Source organism: Capsicum annuum, chromosome 7 (assembly GCF_002878395.1).
Source record: "Capsicum annuum cultivar UCD-10X-F1 chromosome 7, UCD10Xv1.1, whole genome shotgun sequence".
Lineage (NCBI taxonomy): Eukaryota > Viridiplantae > Streptophyta > Magnoliopsida > Solanales > Solanaceae > Capsicum > Capsicum annuum.
In genome coordinates, this window is record NC_061117.1 from 83838780 (window position 1) to 83854736 (window position 15957).

General features: G+C 36.2%; 1 pseudogene; it reads left to right on the top strand.

Annotated features, from left to right (window-relative positions):
- Positions 1-8653: 8653 nt before the first annotated feature.
- LOC107877101 lies at positions 8654-11314 on the top strand (annotated as a pseudogene).
- The last annotated feature ends 4643 nt before the right edge of the window (positions 11315-15957 follow it).

Below are 15957 nucleotides of genomic sequence, written 5' to 3' on the forward strand. Positions count from 1 at the left end.
CGTGGTGGAACTGAAAAGCTTCAAGGGAAAAAATTGATCAAAAATATCAAAATCAAGGTGGCATTTTGTTAATATTTGACAAATGTGAAATTAGGGCTTAAAGAGGGGTTTTACCTTATTTTCACCATCTATCCTTTATCCATCTTTTTACACATCATCAACTTATCATCTTGTAGAGACTATTGTACTAATAATGAGCTAAGAACACATTAGAGTAGCTCCCAACTGAAGGATTAGCAAATTTCCATTGAAGATTTTTTGAAATTTAAAGTTTGAGTTTGCATTCTCTTTATTTTTCATGAATCAATTTGGTGGAAATTTTGGTATATCTTTATTTAGTATCTTTATGTGTAGCTTTTTCTTCCTCTTTGGGTTATGCTTGAATAAGGTATGACTGGTGCTTGGGTGTTCTTTATTTATCTATCTAATTAGCTATTTTTTGTAGGTTTTGCTTTTACTGCATACTTGAACTAAGAATTGTGGGTGAAACCCCCAATTATTTAGGATCTCATACCATCCTTGAAAGAGGGTATTGGGTTAAAGGTATTTGCAAACACTAAATTGATTTAGTTATGGGATGGCTTTATCTTAGAAATACGAGTATTGTTTGAGTTAACTCGTCTGATAGTATCATCGTAGAAATAAGGGTTCTAATTGAGGTATTACATTGGTCGTTTGGCTACATTTGTAAGGTGTTCTAAAGAACTGACAAATTAAATTTAGTTTTTTATTAAAATATTGAAGCTAATACCTCTAAATCTAGCCTACCAATGAAAATAGCTAAATTTGGATAAATTTTTAATCACCCATGATAAGTTTGCACCTAGAATGGCATGACCCCAAGATCTATTCCTAATTGATTATACTCTAATTATTATTAGCCTCAAGATAGTATTTTAGAAGTCCTAAAATTTTTATACTTTTGAAAACATTCAAAAAGATCTAAAATATTTGTATCGCATATTTGAATTTGTACGTAACTTTTATTTCAAACTTACTTCATCACTATTCAATTATTCCTTATGGATTGGAACCCAACTTAAAGTTGGGTAATTATATTGATAATCATAACCTTGCACTTATATTGACATGTAAGTTGAGCGTCATCAACTCAAAAATCAGGTCGCGACAAATTGGTTTCAGAGCCTAGGTTACATCGATTTTGTTGGTATATGAGCAAGCGTCTAGTAAAGTGTTAAGATTGGAATGATGATGTCTATTTCCTATCTTTGACAGGCTATGGGAAATTTATAGGAGTTCTTCACTTCTTTCACTCATATAGTGTAAAGAATCTGAGTAGGTTTGTAGAAGTATTACCATCACTTTACTCATTCGTACATGGCCATGACACGTGGTACCATTACACGAGATAAAGGCCCTAAGACCGAGTCTAGAGGTCCTTTTACTATTATTCGATGACCCAACGGTCGTGGATAATCGCGTGATATATCCTCAACTAGGGTCCAGGATAGGCCACCTTCCCAAGGTCCTATTCCCTCTTTTGAGCTAGAGATTCTTCCGCCCCAGCCAATGGTGGGCCAGGGACCATCCTAAGCTCCACTAGGTTTTATTTCTGCTTTAGTACTCAAAGAAGCGTTGGTTTAGCTTTTGGGTTTAGTTGCTGGTACACCATCTAATGGTGTACAGTCTACAGATCGGAGTGGTACTAAGGTAGGGGCACAGCCTATAGCTACGGCTCTTAGAGTTGAGGTTCCTCCAGCATCGATAGTTGATTAGCCTGCTATGTCTTTCGAGGAGCACAAGATGTTAAGTAGATTCTTGAGATCAGCCCCGGCTAGGTTTTCTGGTTCTCCAGGCGACGATGCAAATGATTTTATGATTACTTGTAAGGATAGGCTCTGTAATTTAGGCCTTGTTGAGACTCGTCATATGGATTACACTATATTTCAGTTGGATTAGGCTGCTCTACATTTGTAGAGAGGTTTTATGGATTCTAGACTAGCTGGATCTTCTTCTTCGTCAAGGACTCAGTTCTCTAAGACTTTTTTTGGGAAGTACATGCCCCACCTCCTTAGAGATCACTTGAGGGATCAGTTCTCTAGATTGGATCATGGATCCATGATGGTTGTAGAATATGAGTCTCATTTTTATAAGTTGGCTAGGCATGCGACTTCTATTCTTGTTATTGAGTATGAGAGAGTTTGTTGCTTTATAGAGGGTTAATACTCCCAATTTGTATATTTATTCAGAGTTTAGTCATTGTGGGTAGGTTTTTTGCTGAGGTGTTAGATGATGCTTAGGTGATGGAGGAGATGTACCATGAGGGTCATGTGGGCCGTGATAAGCAGCCTAGGTTTTAGGGCAGATTTAGTGGGAGCCATCATAGTTCCCAACCTAAATATAGTAGTTCTCAGAGTAGGTATCCTCTTCGTCTATCCTATTAGCGTCAGGAAGCACTTTAAATTACTAACAGGGGTTAGTCTAATACTAGTGATCACCCTAGTAAGGGTAGTTATCAGTCTTTGATAGGATTATCAGTTGGTTATTCCATATGTGGTGGTTATTTTAGGTCAGCCAAATTTGTTGGTTTTAGTTCAGCTTAGGTTTCATGTTATACTTGTGGAGCTCCTTATCACTATTCACTAGATTGCCCTAGTCGTAGGGTGATTGTTGTTTTAGCTTAGGGTGCTTTCCCTACTAGAGTAGTTTATCCCTCAGCTAGAGGTTGCTCTCATGGTCGTAATTGTAGTTTCCAGGGTGCTCGAGGAGGTTTTTAGGCAGGCAGGATAGGAGGTCGGTCAAGTGCCCAGCCAGGTGGAAGGCGTGGTCAGTTGTATGTAGTACCTTCTAGGTACGATGCTAAGACTTCAGATGTTATTGTTATAGGTACAATTATAGTGTGCTGCCACTTGATCCTTGATTTATTTGATTTGAGATCCACTTATTCTTATGTATTTGCTTATTATGCACCACGATTGAAGTTGTCTTGTGATTTATTATCTATGCCATTACGCGTATCTACTTTCATAGATGATTGTTTAGTAGTGGATCAAGTTTTCAAATCATGTGTTGTGCCTATTGGAGATGTTGATACTTATGTTGATCTTTTTATTTTGGATATGGATTATTTTGATGTAATTCTTGGCATGGACTAGTTATCCCACTATCATATGGTTTGCCAAGATCGCTACTTTAGCCATGCTCGATATACCCCCAGTCGTGTGGTAGGGAGCTGTTTACCGCGAGCCGACGGGAATTATTTCCTCTATGTTTTCTAGGAGATTTATTTTGAGGGTTTGCGAGTCTTATCTCGCTTATATTTATAATACTAGTGTGAAGAGTCCATCGCATGAATTTATTCTTGTAGTTTGAGAGTTTTTGATGTGTTTCCTACCGATCTTCATAGTATTCCCCTTTTTCATAAGATTGAGTTTGCTATTGATCTCGAGCCTGACACCCAAGCTATTTCATTGGCACCTTACCATATGGCTCCTACTAAGCTTAAGGGGGTGAATTCTCATGTTTAAGATTTCTTATTGAGGATTTTATTAGACTTAGTGTGTCCCCTTAAGGAGCTCCTGTATTATTTGTGAAGAAAAAAGATAGCTCAATGCTTATGTGTATTGATTATAGGTAGCTTAATAAGGTGACGGTAAAGAACCATTATCCTATGCCTTGCATTGATAATTTATTTGACCAGCTTCAGGGTGTGATAATTTTTTCTAAGATTGAATTGAGATTTGGTTACCTTCAGTTGAGTATTCGGAATAATGATATCCCAAACATAGATTTTAGGACTGGATATGGTCATTATGGGTTCTTAGTGATGTAATTTGGGTTGACTAATGCCCTAGATGCATTCATGGATTGAATGAACTAAGTATTCAGGACTTATTTGGATCTCTTTGTGATTCTGTTCATCAACAACATTCTTGTGTTTTCGAGGAGTGGAGAGGAGCATGCATAGTATTTAAGGATTGTTCTCTAAGAATGATTTTTGGCTTGAGTCAGCGACATTCCTTAGATATTTGTTGTCTAAGGATGGTTTAAGGTAGACCCACTGAAGATTGAGCCGATTCGTAATTGGGCTAGACCTATATCTCTGACTGAGGTTTGTAGCTTCATTGCTTCAACTGATTATTACAAATGATTCATCGAGGGTTTTGCTAACATTTCATCCACTGTGAACAGATTAACTTAAAAGGAGGTTACTTTCCAATGGTCTGAGAAGTATGAGTCGAGCTTTAGGAAGCTTAAGGATTTTCTCATTTCAGCTCCTATTTTAGCTCTTCTTGTTGAGGGTGAGTGATTCACTATGATTTATGATTCTTCTGGTATTGGTTTGGATTGTGTACTAATGGAGTAGGTTGTATTATTGCTTATGCTTTGAGACAGCTTAAGTTCACGAGAGTAACCACCCCACTCATGATTTAGAGTTGGTAGTGGTAGTTTTCATACTTAAGATTTGAAGGCATTATCTTTATGGTGTGCATTATGAGATTTTCACCAATCATCGAAGTCTTTAGCATCTTATGACCCAGAGGGAGCTTAATGCTAGACATCATATGTAGATAAGTTTCTTAAGGATTATGATATTTCCATCTTGTATCATTTGGGTAAGGAAAACATGGTAGCAAAAGACTTGAGTCGAAAGACAGTGGGTATGGGTAGCTTGACTGGTATTTTAGTTTCTTAGATGTTGTTGGCATAGTACATTCAATCATTATCTAACGTGATAGTTTACCTTGATATTTTAGATCGTAGGAGGATTTTAGCTAGTGTGGAGGCAGGTCCTCGTTATTTTAGTAGATTTAAGATCGTCAATCTGAGGATAGTAGGCTTTGTTTCCTTTGTGATCAAGTGTTGAGTGGTGAGTCTGAGAGGAATATTATAGATTCTGAGGGCGTCTTCTAATTTGATGGTCGCATTTATGTTCTGAGACTCCATGACTTGGTCTAGTTGACTTTGCATGAGGATCACAGCTCTAGATATAACATTCATCCTGGGACAACCAAGATGTATAGAGATTAGAGACAATATAATTGGTGGAGTAGATAGAGAGAGATATGGCAGACTTTGTGGCTCGTTGCCTATGTTGTCCGCAAGTAAAGGCCTAGCATCAGTATCTAAGAGAATTGACTCAGAGGCTGCCCATTCCTAAGTGGAAATGGGAGCGAATTACCATAGATTTTGTTAGTAGTTTGCCTCGCACTTTCCATGGTTCTTATGGTGTTTGGGTCATTGTAGATTGTTTAACCAAGTTAACATATTTCATTTCTATTCAGATGTCCTTCACTACTAGTTAATAGTATCTCCCACTTTTAAACTCCTTATTGCATGACCTTGTAATCAATTTATTCAGTACAGTATTGATCAGTTACATATTTATTTACTTGGTCAATACAACAGTTTGCATCCCATATTTAGACCCATTATTTATACATAACCCTCAGTTTAGTTTTATTTTCTTTTATCCTATAAACTTTCAGCCGATCACTACACATCAGTATATATGTATTTTACATAGGGTCATCGCACTATAGTTCAAATCCATGCATCCAATTTGCGCTCAAGTTCATCTTTTTATTTTCAGTTAGCATTCACTACAATTTTAAAGTGTATTCAGTATTAAATAGAGATTGCATATAATAGTAACGTTTCTACGGCTTCCCTAGTTTATAAAAATGTTTTAGCTCATGATATAGAGATCTCACCACGCCTAACAACTTTTGCGTACATATATGTTTGAAATGCATATTTCAGCAAATGGCTTATGTCCTCAGTTTCAATGCATATTTTATATGTTTTTAGGTTAAGTGCATATCTCACATACTTAGTACATTCCAAAGTACTAGTCGCATAATAATTTTACCTAAATTTTTCATATGATGTTGATTTAGTTGCTTACTATCAGGATCATAGCAATGCAAATCACAACATGCAGGTAGCGGGTGATAAATTCTCTTACTTTGAGGATTCAAGTCGATTGTAGTTTCAGTATTTCATTTCTTACTTATAAGTATTGATTAGGGATTGCTGAGGGTCATGTCCCAGCTATGTATAGTTAGTATTAGTAGAGGCTTCACAGATAGTCAGCGAGAGTTGTTGTAATCAGTTTTTATTTCTTTTCAGAATACAGATGTTGTAACTAAACATTCTAATAGTAATGTTTTTAAATAACTTATCTCATGGTTATTTTCATTTTCAGTTATTTTAGCTCTTATTCATGTTTATATTCAGTTCCTCATGCATTACGCTAGTACCATGGGTTAGGTTAAGATCACTTATGGTTATAAGCACTATGTTAGGACTAGGGGTAGTCTCGGCTAGTAACAACTAGGGGTAGTCTCGGCTAGTAACAAACTTGGTATCAGAGCATAAGGTTCAAGTGTCCTAAGATGTGTATGAAGTCGTGTCTAGTAGAATTTTACCAAATGGTATGGTGACATCTGTACTTTCTTCGAAAGGCTACTAGGTATTTAAAAAATATTTTCCTTCTTTCATATTTCAGCTCGTGACGTAGAGATTTTCTCGAAGAAACTTATATAGATTCTAGTATTTTTCCATTCCTATTCATTATGCCTTATTTTTTAGGTAATAGAAATAGTCAAACTTAAATTTCTACTAATAGAGTTTTATCAAACAATCTCTACAGAATGTTATGAGATTGCACGGGGGCTTGAAAGGATCCCATTAGTGCCTTTAAGTTCCAAACTTTTAAAGAGTACATTCCTATTTATGAAAATCATGCACTAAGCTAAAGTCAGATGTTCCTCAAATCCCTTCACAGAATCCTATGACAGCATAACCTAGAGTTAGAAGTATGAGCCTAGAAGTGTAACATTAGTAAACTGGGGATAGTGTTTATCTAGATTTAGTATATGGGAGTTATATACCTATTGAGCCAAAAACGTATTGTTTAGATTGTATATAGCGATTTGAGAGAGATTTACTAGTTAAGAGGACTTAAAGTATGTTAATTCTTTATCCAGGATCAAAAGTTGGCACTGACCAGAAAGGTAGAGAAGCTTGTTAAGGTTGAGTATGTTCATAAAATTTTGAGTGGACTAGTGTTTCATGATTCCTATTTAGTAGTCGTAAGTGTGTACTTGCGAATGGGAAGTAGTATGGATATGATCCTAAAAAAGAATAGAGTTTTGATTTTTAGAAGAAAAATGCGTGTACTGGGGATATTGTGATACCTCAGAAGACTCTAAGTTAATTAGAGTTAAAGTTATTGTATAATGACTACTGGATATATTGAAAGTTAAGAGTTGTATCTCATAAAAATGTACTAGCAGCGGTTTATACACATTTAGATATAGTATTTCATGGGAAGTTTAGTATTTATGTATACTATTATATCAAAAATTCTAGAGTAGACTAATTTCAGTTCAGTTTAGAGTTATTAAAGAGGTCTACGGATGGAATGATGGCTTAAATCTAAGAGGAAGATAATAGAACAATGAACCAAATAAGGTTTGCAGTTCTAGTAATAATCTTAGCGAAGTTCTACAACAGAGTTAGGGGAGGTAGATACCCAATCAATTCCTACCATTCTATATTTCTTGTACTTTATTCATTACGACACTCTATTTATTCCATGCATGTCAGTGATATGATCATAACTCATATTCATCAACCTCATAAAGAATCATGTCTACTCTAAATTTCTAGAATAAGTAGTAACACCCCACTCAGTAGTGCGAATCATACTCTATGACTCTATGAATTTCACTCTCAAGTAATATATCTCATGACTCGTGTATTCGTATTTTACAGTACGCTTAGTTTCAGGTACTCAATGATATGTCCTTGATGACTTGTGAGATCATACTACGTCATGTATGCTCCATGATTAGATCTCTTGAATAAGTTTAATCATAGTATACTTTACCCATCAGTCCCCAGTTGAGCGCCAAATTTATGAAATCCTTCCATCAAGATTTCATAGTATCCCCCTTATTTCAGATCCTCTTGTCCTAGATCCTTGTAACCTTTTTTATCCTTTGAGGATAATGTTGCTAGCAGTTGATAGATAGGCCTAAATGATTGGTTGATATACCTGAAAATAATGACTTATGGTGGTTAATAACTCTATGATTGGAACTTAAGGTTGATTGTTTAAGGTGGCAAGAAGAAGTGTATCTTTGAGGGTGATTGCTCCAAGTGAATATAGAATTTAGATTTTCAAGGTTAAGACTAGTGTAGTCCTTTAAGTGGTAGAGCCTTGCATCTCTGAGTTAAGACTAAGTAGAGTGAGAGTATTTAGTTAGGCTAGACATATCTTTTATCAGTCATATGTAGTGTACCCATAAGAAAGTTAGAAGTTCCAGCTAGCTAAGTGTGGTATGTCCATAAGAAGGAACCATGGTTGAGAAATGTTTCTAAGTTAAGTTGTTAGTCTTTTTGCTAAAAGCATAATATTCTTATCGTTACTCTTCGCCTAAGATTCTCTCGTTTCATGATAGGTAGCTTCAGGCCAGAGGTGTCTCATGTTCAACTCTAAGTCGTTCCTATTCTATGAGCTCAGACTAGCAGACTTGGATGCTCAAACCATGTTATAATTCTTATTCAGATATCTCACTCAGATCATGCCAAACATTCTTTCCTCCCTAATGTTAGTAGAAACTCTAACAAAGCTACATAAGTTTACTATTCTACATATACGTTCGTTCCAAGAATACTTCAATTGAGTTATAAGCTCTCAATATGGGTCAGCCCGCACAACTAGCAATTTAGTTCATTGTTCAGACAAACAAGCTCTTATAGTTTCCCATTATTTCATCTAGTCTTACTATCCTAAGTTTCATATATATATATATATATATGTTCCATGAGATTCTTAATTTATATTTATTCTATGGGTAAATTTAGTTGAGTCCACCCTTCAAATCTAAATCAATCTTAACTATAATAGATATCCAGGTTCAAAAATCAGTATTATGTTAGTTATCCAACTTTAAAAGTCAGCCAGATAGTAGTAGTAGAATTATATCAATTTTCTCCTATTCATGTCAGCCAATTTGCTAAGGACACTACTGAGGAAGCTTGAGCCCCTCTTCGCCGTGCCATTTGACTTGGCTACTTCTCCCACTGCCAACCATTTAAGATCATGTCATTCCCTTGCAGCTCTCAAATGGCTACACGCAGTGGTCTTGACAACTGGTCACTACGCAAACGTCCCAGTATGCACAAAACTTGTATATTTGGTGTGCTCATTGTCACCCACAATGGACTATGCCCAGAAACTATTCGACCAAATGCCTCAAAGAGATATGTTTGCTTGGAACACCTTGATTCGAGGATATTCCAACATGAGTCCTTGTCAAGAAGCCATAATTCTTTACAAAGACATGCATTTCCAGGGATATTTACCTGATAGCTATACATTTTCTTTTATACTTCGCTCTTGCTCTGTGTTGTCCTCTTTAAGAGAAGGTAGAGAACTATATTGTAAAATAATTAAATATGGATTGGAATCTAATATGTTTATACAGAGTTCTTTGATTACTCTGTATGCCCAGAGTGGGGAGACTTTGGATTCTGAGTTAGTGTTTGATCAAATGAGAGTGAGGAATTGAACTGTTATAATTGCAGGATATGTGCAAAATGGAATTCCTGATAAGGGATTAAGAATTTTTCTCAAAATGGTTAATTCAGGTATGCTGCCTAATAGCTGCCTAATGCTATACCTTTGGTAAGTATACTTCCTGTTTGTGCGATATTGGAGTGTTTTGACCTGGGAATTTGATTTATGGGTATAGTATTAAGTTAGGAGTGGAAATAGATGTTTCATTAGTTAATGGTTTGATTGCATTCTATGGGAAGTGTGGACTTGTTGATGTTGCTTGATCTTTGTTTGATCAAATGAAGAATCATAGTGTGGTTTCGTGGAATGCAATAATTACTGCTTATGAGCAAAATGATATTGGTTTTGTTACAATAAAATTGTTTTATAAAATGCTAGATCAAGGGATAGAGTTTGATTATATTACTGTGGTTACTGTTATTTCTGCTTGTGCCAGATTGGGGGAACTTTGTACTGGAAAATGGGTTCATGAGCTTGTCAAAAGAAAAGGTTTGGAATACAATATTCCAATCACTAATGCACTTATTGATATGTAAGCAAAATGTGGGAATATCGAATTGGCTAGAGATGTTTTTGACAGGTTGCCCAATAGAAGTGTGGTTTCTTGGACATCAATTATAGGCGTTTGTGCTTCTCATGGTCATGGGAGAGATGCTCTTGAGTTCTTTTCAAGGATGAAAGAAGAAGGAATGTGACCTAATTGCTTCACCTTCACTGCTGTATTGACTGCTTGTCGACATTTAGGTCTTGTAGAGGAAGGGAGGAAGCACTTTAAGAGCATGAAAATAGAATACTCGATAGTGCCAGGGGTGGAGCCATATGCGTGTACGGTGTATCTTCTACGACGAGCAGGCCAACTTCTTGAGGCTTATGAATTTATAGAGAACATGCCGATTGAGCCTGATGCAAATGTTTCGGGAGCTATGCTTGATGCTTGCAGAATTCATGGAAATCTTGAGTAGGCAGAATCTGTAGCAGATCAACTTTTTGATTTAAATCCCCTGACAGTCCTTTCTACGTACTAATAAAAAATATCTATGCTAAAGCTGGAAGATGGAAGGATGTAGCAAGGTTGAAATTTCTGTTGGAAGAAGCGAAAGTGGAAAAGATTCCTGGCAAAAGTTCAATTGAGATAAATCGATGGATTCACACATTTCTGTCGAGGTCAAGGATTTTAAACTTCTCAAGAGTTCCATTCTATGAATATGGTTTTCAACTGAAGTATAAGAAACCATCTTCTTAAGTCTCCTGCTGTTATTTAAGCATAGAGTATTGTTATCTGTTATAGTCAATTGATGAAAGCTTCTGTAGCTTGGCAATGCTGGACCTGTGAAATAGAGACCTTAATTGTGGTGTAAAAAATCACACTTATGTCCAAGCAATTGAGAGAAAATCAACAGATTCCCTTTTGGGAGCAAGTCATCCTTTGTGAAAGCAACATAATTGTACTACACTCTCCAACCGTGCTTCTGAAGATAGGCAAGTTTGCTGATTAACCAGGGAATTTTAATTCAAGTTGGGAGAATTGAGAAGAGATTGTGCTTCTGCTGCATGCATTTTGTAAACACGGGATATCAGCAGTAAGACTTTTGGATCAGTTCTTGATTGATGAAATTCCATCTTGGCTAAAAATGCTTTAGGTTGTTATAAGCAGAATGTTGTATATAGCCCAAGCATAAAGTCCCAACATAGAACAGTTCATTTGCTCTTCATTCATATGAAACATTGGCTATATACATAAATGAGCTAATTAAGTATAAATTTGTAAGGGGCCCACATATCTCCAAAGCCCATCTCCCTAAAATTAGAATAGATAACCAATATGCCAAGAAGCACACAACTCTTCCCACCCCCCAACCCCAAAGGCCAAAGCCTCATGTTTTCCCTTTGTTTTCTCAATCGCCAAAAAATCCTTAGATAATAATAATAAAAATAAGAACACTTGAATCATATAATTGTCAAGACCAGTCGTTGACCGATCTACAACCATGACGTTCCTCTTCGGCAAGAGAATAACTCCGACAGGTTCGCATTTCTTTAATTGCTTCTATCAAATTTGATGTATCTTTTTGGTGATTTAATCTTGTTAATTCTGTAATGTACGATTTAATTTGATGATCTTTATTAACTGATTCAAGATTGACACAAGCCAGGATATAAAAGACGAAAACATAAAAAAATAAAGGAAACGAGACAATAAAGTAAAAGATATATGGATTGACATAAAATGATAAAGAGAGGACATACTAAGGGTATATTAAAGTTGAAGACCTTCCTATCAAAATATCACAAGCACCAACCCCGAATAAGGACCTCACGGGGATGGACCTGAGCAACCCACGTTTCACACAATCAATGAAGCTCCCAAAAAGTTTCCATAAACACACTCTCAAGTGTATTCAGAACATCATTATTCATTAACTAAGTATAAATGAAGAAAACCTAGCTATTTATAAACATGGGCTATTTATTACAAAATAGATCCAGAAGTGACCCTAAAATGCTATTGGGCCCAAAGTGACCCAAAAGCCCAAAAAACTAAATAAGGTGTCTTCGTTCTTCGACCCTTTTCATGGGAGATCGCAATACTACTCCACGTCTCTAAATCCAGGCCACACTGCGCTTTCACTCGTATTATCCTCTCCTTCTAGAAGAGAATTTGTCCTTAAAATCAAGGGTTCATTTGGTTCAAGACATAGGACATCTGAGGAGGTCCTAGAAGCAGGAGGGAGTATATCATGCATAGCTAAGAAAAGTGGAATGCTAATCTCTCCTTCTTGAGGCCAAACATCCTCCATAGGCACCTTGTGAGATAGCAAGTTAGGGATAGTGATAACCTTTCCATATGGATTTTCATCACTTTCTGTATTTTCATCTTGATCATCAACTTCTTCATCTTTCTTCACTTCATCCTTATAGTAGGGATAACCATCTCGAAGTAAGACGGTTCTTTGTGTTGGGCATGACGGTTCTTTATGTTGGGCATTCACTCATTCGATGACCCCATCCTTGACACTTAAAGCATTAATGTAACCCCCCGAAATTGGGTCCCAAGATGTCACACGGTGCTTAGGGGCACAAGTGGAAGCTAACCCTCCTACTGGCATAACTCATAAGCAATTGGATAAAATGCTTAAATCTATATAAAATCAGCGAAAACATAGAACTTCTCTAAACTTGATCAATATAAACATGAACTTTACAAGATTAAAACTCTACTTTTACCAAACAAAACTAAAACTGAATACATCAACTTCTACTGACTGTCTATGAAGCCTCTACTGGTACTGATTTTAGATAGCCAGGTCATGACTCCCAACTATCTAAGCTCAATACGACTAAAATAAGAAAATACAATACTTCTCGAATTGTATAACCAACTCAAGCCCTCGAATCAAAAGGACTCATCACCTACTGACTAGGAGCGACGAACTGACTGAATGCGGTATCTGCACTACAATTTGTACCTACATTATAAGACACTGTACCACATAGAAATATATGGGGGTTAGTACTTTGAGGAATGTATTGAGTATGTGGAGGTGCAATGCAACATTATAAATAATATCATAAATGATAATGAAAATCATGCATGCTGACGGTAACGACTTTCTTTGCTTGAATTAACTAAAATATATTCCTTGTAAATCATCAATAGTAATGCAAGCATTATATATCTCATAAATCATTATACTCAACTAAACTCTTTTACTCATGACTTAGAGTGACTCGGTAACTCATGAAACTTGAACTCTTATAGACTTGGGAGGTTCTTATAACCGACATAAACCATGTGAGCTACATGGAGTCCAATGTTTTGCCCTCCTAAGGAGAGAACCCCACATTGGAGGCAGCGTCGTACTCTTGCCAGGGAGTACAACCTCAATTTAGTGATCACAATATCATACTCCGCCTCTGACCTACAAATATCAATACCAATCCTACGGTGGCACGTAGTTTCGAGGAAAATACCACATTTCCCGCTCAGTGCTAAATACTACTCCCATACACAAGCTCAGAACGCGTTAGGAAATCCACCACAAATATCACAAGGGTTTATCATGAAGACCAAATCAAATCTCTTTCTCATTTATCAAATCATAATCAATTTGTGGATTCCTAACTTGACTCAAATCAAATCAATCTTTCTCGATATCAAAATGTATCAATTCATTATGTCATGGCAACATCAATAATTGTGAAGAAATATCAAGACTCATTATAACAACTCAATCTCATGAATAAATATACTCAATAATCCAATTTGCCATAAGGAAGCTTAAAGGTTGACACATGTCTTGAAAGCACTTGAAATACCAACTCATGGTAGAAACATGAAATTCACAATATTAAATATCAAGTCATAATTTAGAAATTATAAAATAATCATGTATCAAAAACTTCAAGAAAACATCATAGAACTCATTCTTGACTCTCAAGCCCAAATATCAATAAATCATTAATAAAGTAATTTGGGTGTAACCGACTTTGCAAAATCATGAATTTTAATAGTAGAAATTAAATCTTTGGGCAAAAGAACGAAAAAAGTGTTCTTGTTCAAACCCCACATACCTATTCGGGTGAATCTTAAGTCGATGGAAAGCTTATCCAATTCTCCATATGATAGAAAGTGGAATTTAGGGAAATACAACACAATATAAACAACAATCACTTGGAAGTCATCCATATTCACTCAAAAGACAGACTTAGGCTTAAGAAACTATCGGGGTATTACAATATCTCCCCCTTGAAAACATTCGTCCTCGAATGTAGCTGTTTGGCCAAGAATACCGAGAAAACTAAAGCTACACAGCTGAAACAACTTGCTAATATGAATCTATATCTTTATAAACTTTGAAGTACTTCGTTGAATGTATAAACTCATGATGAGAATAGCTATACCCTTAGATCCGAGACTGGAAAAGAATAGAGAGAGGACAACTGTAATTCTCGACTAAATTTAAGCAAATTTGCCTTTTGCTTATTATAAAAAGAGGGCTCATGCTGAGAGTTTAGAATTCACTTGATGTGATAAGGGTGCAATCGTACTCATAGAAGGGGAAGAGATAATTTATGCAGGCATAGGTCATGAGAAACAAGGATAAGACTACACAATGGGTATTACATTGTCTAGATTAGAATTCTTGGAAAACAAAGCTTGTTCAATGAATTCTTACAGACTGAATCACAATTATATATCCAAACCTGAAACTGATGCCTGATACACATACTGAACTGAATTAGTAGATTTTGGGTGCGAGCAACTATTTACCGAATTGCACGTACTTATGAAACTTTGAGTGGTAAGACAAGACTAGTTCGAAAAAAATGAAAGACCATAGAAATCTATCTGCCAAATTTTAAAAACTGGGTTGCTAACTATGCAAACTGAATCGTACTAGATACTCATACTTAAGTAGAGGATTTCTTCAACACCCTCCTAAGGAATTCTAATGGTCTGAAGGAGCAAAGAACTTTAGGCAAGATCTAAACAAGACATCTGAATCAGAGATCATAGAATTACCATAATCCCATAACTTGAAACCTAAACCTATGAATCATAAGTCAGGATAAAATTACTAAGCTTCAAGCAAGGCAACTCCTTACTCTCAAACTCAACCATACTTCTCAAACACTCTCTCGACTATGCTATACCCTTCTGACACTATACTTGATCGATTCGTCTTAAATCCTCACATGACACCAATACTTCCATCTACTCATATCCCCTCAAACCAAGCCCCCTCATTGTCTTCATGCCTAACCTAGAACCACAAGATTCGCCACATAACCCCATTTTGAATCATGAGATCCCACACATCTACATTCTTATAACCTCTCACTTCAAGAGTAATTCTTATTACCACTTCAAAAACTCCAATCCATCCAGTACTAGCCATTTACTAAAGCACAAGGCACCCATACTCATGCACACAAACATGACATTCAAGCCTATATTCATACCTACACACCTCTTATCAAGAAAAATTTACATGCACTCACCTCAAGTACACCTGACATACTCCTAGCTAATCAAGTCCTACACAAATGCTTCACTCTAATATTCCTTCCAACTCATAGAATTACACAAAATTAACACACCACAATCTTCCCAATCATAACACATTAAACTTTAACTAACCATAATATGTATCAAATACTTAGCCTCAATCTTACTTCACATTACCTCCAAGCCAAAGTAGGCATGCCACCCTCTATTGTTAATAAGGAAATATCCCTTCTCTTCCGACTAAACAACTATTCACCACCACTATCTTGGGTAAGGAAAGATAACTAAAAGATTAGAGAATGAGGATCTGAAACATAAATAGATTCTATGAATAACTTGACACACAAATGAGGCTTGAGGAATAGAGGATTTAACATCATAAACCCATTAAAGA